The sequence below is a fragment of the Podarcis melisellensis genome, assembly GCF_964234715.1.
Source record: "Podarcis melisellensis genome assembly, chromosome: 3".
Taxonomy (NCBI): Eukaryota; Metazoa; Chordata; class Lepidosauria; order Squamata; family Lacertidae; genus Podarcis; species Podarcis melisellensis.
Window position 1 is genome coordinate 34,258,936 of NC_138530.1, and position 7,872 is coordinate 34,266,807.

The following is a 7,872-nucleotide window of genomic DNA, read 5'->3' on the forward strand; positions in this document are numbered from 1 at the left end:
ACCAGAGCGCGCTGTCCTTTCAGCCCCGCCGAGCCAAACCCAGCCCGGGCGGCTCCCCGCTCTCCTCGCCCCGTTTTCCGTCCCTGCGGAGGCGCAGCCCGGCCCGTTCGCCTGGCGGGCTTCATTTCTCGGCCGCGGCCTCCTCGTGTCACGTCCCCCGTCCCCTCCCAGCGCGTAGGCTTAGTCTGTTCCATTGTCGCAGGTCGCCGTTGCCAAAGATGGTCATTTGCGTTGTACTACGCGAGCGCGGGTTTCCTTGGTTAGAGTGACGCGCTCGGAGAGGGATTCCCTGGTCGTCTGCAACAGACCGAGCTCCGCTTAAAGGGGAACAGGATCGAAACGCTAATAGTAATAGTAATAATAATAGTAATGTGGGGGCGGGGGGAGAACGGAGAAGAGAAGCAGACACTTTATTCGCGGCGCCGGTGGATTTTCTTAAATGCTGCTTGTGCAAAACTCGAGTGTGGGCGGCTTGCGCTATTGTGGCAGAATACACGGGCCGATTAGCACCGCGACCCAAAGCAAGGGCAGGGTGGGGAAGATTTGCATCAGGACGCATTGTTTGCAAAAGGGCGTTTGCTCCCTCCCAAGTACGTGCTACCGATCTTGGGTGGCATGTCAGGTTTGGCGTGTCGGGGAGTAGTAGAACAGCGGCGGAGATAAAAAGAATCGCTGGTGCCGCGCAACTTGGCCGAAGCTTCATACCGAGTCGGTTTGCCCCGCCCGCCTGCGCGGTACTCCCTTCGCCCGCTTATTCTTGTTATTATTTGCCCCAAATGCAATTTGCAGTAATAGCCGGCTCTTCTGTCGTAGAGCGGCCGCTCGATCTCATAACGCATTCCCCCGCTTTGCCGGGTCTACTTTAATTAGCGAGCTCCAAATTGCATTCAACTATTATAATTGCAGCGCTGCCTCCTCTAGGAAGGAACTGAAAGATCCCCATAGCCGTCCAGGCTTTTTCCTGAACTTGCTGGACGCGCCCCGTTTCCCAAAACTGCCCGTGGTAGACCCCTAAATAAACCCGAGGTTATTTATTTGCAAGCCTCACTTGCCAACATACCGACGAGGAAATGCTGGACTTGGATAACATGAGATCGCTCAAGTCTATGAAGTCCCGTGGAGATGCGGGCGGGGAGGAGCTTATTTCAAGATCGACATGTTTAGACTTGTACAGAAGCCCCATCGGACTCAGTAGGCCTCACTTCCAAGTTCGGTTGCAAGAGCCCTGCTCACTTGCCTGAGAAGCAGCCCCGATGAACTCTGGAGGGCTTACCTCTGAGTAGTGAGCACACACAGGATCTGGCGCAAAGAACCTTAAAAGAAACGCAGATCGAACGATACACGTGTCGTAGGCGCTTGCGAAGGGCGAGCTCACACGATCCACGCCTGATGGCTGCGCTTTGCCAAAGTGGGCGCGGAGCTGCGGAACTGCAGCGGCCGCCAGAAAGGTCCTGAGCGGCGTAAACCGTTTGAGAAGGGTAAACAGCTCGGAATCCGCCCGTATTGCTGGGATCCCGGCTAAGAGCCGACACGGGGACTTGGTTGCGTCCCGTCAGCGGCTGCTAGGCCGCTGCCACCCCTGGCTGGGGAGAGACGCACGCTGTTCCCTTTGCCTTCCGTCGGGCCCGCCCCTTCCAGGAATGCCTCCCCGGTGGGAGGAGCGCTTTGCGGCTGAGTTGTGCTGCCGCCGCCGCTGTTGCTGCTTTGCACGCACGCACGGCCGGGCGGCGTTGCCTGCTGGGCTCGGGTGTCTTCCAGTAAAGTTACGTGGCTGCTGGCTAACCCCCAGAGATCAAGGAGTTTTACTATGGAATTTGGGACGGTCGCTGCTGATGCAACCGTGCAAGGCTTTGCGTTCGCGGCGAGGAAGGGCGAGCAAGCAGGGGAGGCTGCGGGCGGGAAATGCAGTGGGGGCAAATCCTGGACGGAGCCGCGGGGAAGAGGGGATGGGCGCTGGAATTTCCCACCGAAGATTACGTCTGCCCCAACCTTTCCTACCCCCCTTTTTTGAGGGGGCGGGTAAAACAAGGGCTCCCCAGGAAGTGAGGCGCGAACTGTTCCCGCTGCGTTTGTTTGTTTTGTGTGTTTGGAAATTGGCTTTTTTTCCCCTTTTTTTTTTGCATTGGTAAAGATCCGTCTCGAACAAAGGCCAGCATTTCAGGAGAGTTAGAAAGAAACGCTTGAGAAAGAAAGCCTCGGGGTGTAGGGCTTGCAGGATGCCAAGGACCAGATGAATGTCGAAATTACCATTTTCATAACAACAACAATGGAATGCCTATTAACAACAACAACAACAGCAATAATAATGGAATGCCTATCATAATATAAAGTTGCTTCCAGAAGTGTATGTAGGCCATTATCAGCAAACACACAAAAATTAAAATATTGTGGTCCTTTAAAAAAAAAGGGTTGTGATAAATTTATGGGGCATAAGGCTATCTGTGACTACTAGCCAGGGTAGCTATATTCTGCCGTCAGTGTGGGGATCAATACACTCCTGTATACCAGTTACTGGAATTGCAGGTGTGCTACAGTGGTACCTCAGGTTGCATACACTTCAGGTTACAGACTCCGCTAACCCAGAAATATTACCTTGGGTTAAGAACTTTGCTTCAGGATGAGAACAAAAATCATGCTCTGGCAGCGCGGCGGCAGCGGGAGGTCCTATCAGCTAAAGTGGTCTTCAAGTTAAGTATGGACCTCCGGAACAAATGATGTACTTAGCCTGAGGTACCACTGTATTGCACTCAAGTCTGGGAAGCTAACCTTATGAGCAACGGTTGAAGGAGTTGGGTATGTTTAGCTTGGGAAAGCGGAGACTGAGGATATTTGATAGCCACCTAACATCTGGAGGGCTGTCACATGGTGGATGGAGCAAGCTTGTTTTCTCCTGCTCTGGAGGGTAGGACTCGGAACCAAGGGCTTCAAGTTGCAAGAAAGGAGATTCCAACTAAACCTCAGGAGTAATATTCTGACAGTAAAAGCTGTTTGATAGTGGAACGGACTCCTTTGGAAGGTGGTGGACTCTCCTTCCTTGGAGGTCTTTTAAGCAGAGGTTGGGCAGCTGTTATGCATGATTTAGTTAAGATTCCTGCATTGCAGGGGGTTGGACTAGATGACCCTCGGGGTCCCTTCCAACTCTACAGTTCTTTGATTCCATGATTCCTGCTTGTGGGCTCCCCACACCTCGTTGGCCGCTGTTAGAACAGGATGATGGACTAGATGGGCTTTGGCCCGATCCAAAAGGCTCTGACATTCTTATTGTGGCTTTGTGATGGGGTGGGCGGTGGTGCAAGGATGGGGAACATGTGGCCTTCCAGCTGAGCAACTGGCCATGTTGGCTGAGGCTGGTGGAAGGTGGAGTTAAACATCTGGAGAGACACAGAACCCAGCAGCCCTGCTCTAGCCCACGAAAGCACCTGCCACAATCAGTTTGCTAGTTTTTAAGGTCCTATGAGAGTTGTAGAACCTTAAAAACCCTCAAAATGGGAGGGTTCTGAGATTCTGCTGGTGCTTCTTCCTATCCCTCCACCACAGTGAGGCAAATAAAAGCTGAACATCATGAAAACAGTGTAGGGAGCAGGAAATATCCAGGACAAAGGTCATGCTGTAAGGGACTCCACCCTTCACTAATTATTGACTCCATATATGGAGTTATGGGCTCCGTTTCTGAAAGGGACATGCTGTTCCACATCAGTACTTTTATGGCTCCCAATCCGAACACTTGCTGAGCCAGTAGATATGTCTGAGAGGTGAATGGATCAATGGACCATTACCTTCTAAGAAAAGATGGAAGGGAATTCTTTTCCTACTTTATGCAGCAGTTTTGTCTGCCAGAGCACAACTGCTGAGCCCCATAATAACTGCTCTTTATCCTGACTCCATTGTAGCTGTATATTAGATACCTCCTTTCTTGCAAAAAGTCTGTGGATAATGAACATGTGATAATTGATCCTAGAATCAAAGGATTAATCAACAGCCTTGGAGCAAAGTGTGGTGATGATTAGCTTCCCAAAGACAACATGTCCTCAGATGTCCTGAGGAAGGGAGGCCCGAGGCATGTGGACTTAAAAACTAGAGCCTGGAACTTGTTGGCGTAATGGAAGCTGCAGGACAACATGCTTGCAGTTATTGTCCATCATTTAATCAGCAGCACGTGACTGGCAATATTTTTGATTAACCTTAGCGACAGAGCAGAGCTGGTCTTTAATATCTCCGTATTTTAGGCAAGAGAAAGTGGCTTGCCGACGGCCACCCAATGAATTCTTGAACCAGCAGCTTTTCAGTACAGTGGTACCTCGGGTTACATACGCTTCAGGTTACAGACTCCGCTAACCCAGAAATAGTACCTTGGGTTAAGAACTTTGTTTCAGGATGAGAACAGAAATCGCGTGGCGGCAGCGGAAGGCCCCATTAACTAAAGTGGTACCTCTGGTTAAGAACAGTTTCAGGTTAAGAATGGACCTCCAGAGTGAATTAAGTTCTTAACCTGAGATACCACTGTATAGCAGACAAGTCTTAGGAGTACTCTACTGCTCAAAGCTGTCTGGGTTCAATTTGGATTGGTCCAGTTTTCTCATTGTGGAAATCTTATGGGTAAAGGGGTGTAGCTGAGTGGTAGAGGTTTGCAGGCAGATGGTCCCAGCTTCAGTCAACAGCATCTCCATCCAGGTAGTCTGGACCCGTCTGAAATTCTGGAGAGCCACTTGCCAGATAGTGCAAACAGTACTGAGCTTAGACTGGATCAGCAGTTGGACCCAGTATAGTTGTTGTTGTTTAGTCGTTTAGTCGTGTCCGACTCTTTGTGACCCCATGGACCAGAGCACGCCAGGCACTCCTGTCTTCCACTGCCTCCCACAGTTTGGTCAGACTCATGCTGGTAGCTTTGAGAACACTGTCCAACCATCTCGTCCTCTGTCGTCCCCTTCTCCTTGTGCCTTCCATCTTTCCCAGCATCAGGGTCTTTTCCAGGGTGTCTTCTCTTCTCATGAGGTGGCCAAAGTATTGGAGCCTCAGCTTCAGGATCTGTCCTTTCAGTGAGCACTCAGGGCTAATTTCCTTCTGAATGGATGCGTTTGATCTTCTTGCAGTCCATGGGACTCTCAAGAGTCTCCTCCAGCACCATAATTCAAAAGACCCAGTATAGAGCAACTTCCTATTTCCTATTTTAAGGACAACTCTCAGATTAGAGGCATGCTCTTGGTACAGTATGTTTTTTTGCCTGTGGGAGGTCCCAGGTTGAGTCGCTGATATCTCCAGGCAGGGCTATAAAAGGCTCCTGTCTAAAATCTCGGCAAGTCGCTGCCAATTAGTGTAGACAATACTGAACTAGATAGACACTGTATGAGTCAGCTTCCTATGGCCTTAAAACTGTTTGGGGCTTCCTGTTCTGTTCCCCTTGGCTAGCCCAGACCTACAAATATTTACTTAGAAGGTGGTTGCCTGTGGCTCTTGAGCACAGCTGTACCTTTCCTAGCCTCAAGAGGGAGGGGAAACTCCTGCCTCCAGCCAGCTAGAACTGCTGTCTTTTGGGCTGACGGCTCAGTTTTGGCCTCTTGAGAAAAACACTCAGGTCCCTGCCACTCAAGACGCTGATTCTGGGCCAACTGCTCTGTACTCCAGGCAGCTTAGTGGCAATTCTATGCATATATGTCTTTACTTATGCATGTATGTCTTTACTTAGGGTATCTACTCAAGAGTAGACCCATTGAAGTAAATGGACGCGACTCACTTAGATTCGTTCATTTCAGTTGGTCGGCTCTTGAGGAGGACCCAGTTGAAAACAACCCTTGAGATTCCGTTTCCATTCTCCTCACTAAAACGTTTACGCCCTGCCTGTCCACAACAGGCTCATGGCAGCAGCTAACAAAATCAGTGAGAAGAAGAGCAAGTTAGCCATTTACAAAGCAAACAAACCACTAAAACAGCATAAAAAACTAAAGCGGCAGAGAGGTACGATTTTAAAAATAGAAACGGTTACTGCAATGGTTTGCCTAGCCAAGCTGAAAACCATGTCAGGAGGGAGCGCCCATCATCTCCGGAAAGCCTTTTGGTTGGAAGCTGCCTAGAGTGTCTGGGGCAACCCAGTCAAATGGGCAGGGTTTAAGTAATAACTTTATTATTATGGTTAAACCAGCCTTAGATGTAGGAATAGTCCTGCTAGATTCCACAGAGACAACCCAGATGCCTATGGGAAGCCCATAAGCAGAGCGTAAGAGAAATAGCTCTCTCCATGTGCTGTTTCCCAGTGACTTCAACAATGTCTAGGCAACACGATGACCATATGCATACGTAATAGACAATCTTAATAGAATTCCTTCAAATCATAAAAAGTTCAAAATGAAATCTTTAGTATCAAAGTCTCTGAAAATCTTTAAATGAAGCGAGGTACCAAACTTTGTACGGTGGAAGACAAGCTGTGAAGCTTTGTGTATTCAACAATGATGCCCAACACTGAACAGTAATTCCGGATATTGACTACTGTTTCGTAGAATTCTTTGTCATCGTGGTGGGTGGATATAGAATGCTTCATAAACCCATCTTATTTTGAACGAATGTATATAAATGAAAATATCAAATGCTGTGGAACAGTGCTCAGTTTCCCAGTGACTGGCTTTCAGGGGCATACTTCTCATGCTCAAGGCAGCATACAGCCTTTGCGACTAGCCAGAGGCGATGCATAGAGGGGGCTAGGGGGCCATGAACCCCGGGTGCATTTTTGAGAGGGGGAGCAACCAGCTGCCCCCCTCCCAGTCTCCCTTATTGGAGTCTGGCTCCGGCGGGCAAGGGAGCTGCCTTGCGCCCAGCCACAGCTCCACTTCTGGGTCAGGTGTGACCCGGGAGACGGAGAAAAGGAGGAGAATTGCAGTTGCCACCCCTCTCCTCGGCTGGGCAGCGCCATACCAAACCCGGGCAGTGGGAGCGTATGCTCTGCCACTGCTGTTAGCAGCTGTGTAGTGATTCTACTTTCCATTCATTTGTCTTTCTTACCCCTTTTATATAAAGCTGTCCAAGTTGATGTCCATCGCTAAATCCTGTGGCAGCAGATGCCATCATTTAATGAGGGAGTGAGCCCTTTTGCCTCTCCTTAATCGCCCACCATTCATCGGCTGAGTCCATGCTCTAGTAACATGAGAGAGGGAGGATACACCTTGGTCAATATCATGCATCTCTACAACATCTCCCCTTTATCCCTGTGCTTTCCAGGCACAGGACAAGCGTGGATGGGCCCTCAGTGGAAGGCAGCTTCCTATGTTCCTAAGCCGAGGTCAGCCAGCCAGCCAGCAGGGACTTCCTGATTGGATCTCCCGTGTGTTGAATGAACATGGACAATTCACACAGAATAGTGATCAGCAACGAAAGACTCCTGAGCCAAAACTGGTCCCTTACCCCAGTTGCCAAACTAGAAAGGAAAAAATAATAGCAACTGGCAGCTATGGCAATGGCTCGCCGCTCCAAAAGGGTGTGGGAAGATCTACCAGGCTTGTTCTGTTGAGCATGTTGCTTTATGGAAGCAAGTCTTGGGCAACTTGGAACCACCAAGAGCAACATCTCAACACCTGTCAAGGTTCAGGGAATCCTATCCATCCCCCAGTGGCAGCAAAAGAAAGCAGGTAACGAGAAGAGTCCTTGCTATGGAATTTATTCTGGATTTACAGAGAGAGAGAAAGGAATGTAAAGGTAAAAGGACCCCTGACCATTAGGTTCAGTCACGGACGACTCTGGGGTTGCGGCGCTCATCTCGCTTTACTGGCTGAGGGAGCCGGCGTACAGGTTCCAGGTCATGTGGTCAACATGACAAAGCCGCTTCTGGCGAACCAGAGCAGCGCATGGAAACGCCGTTTACCTTCCTGCCGGAGTGGTACCTATTTA

General features: G+C 49.8%; 1 long non-coding RNA gene across 1 annotated transcript in view; it reads left to right on the forward strand.

Moving 5' to 3' along the window:
• Positions 1 to 7,872, forward strand: part of LOC309366082 — a 36,538-nt gene that overhangs the window by 1,183 nt on the left and 27,483 nt on the right. The gene's annotated exons all lie outside the window — the stretch shown is intronic.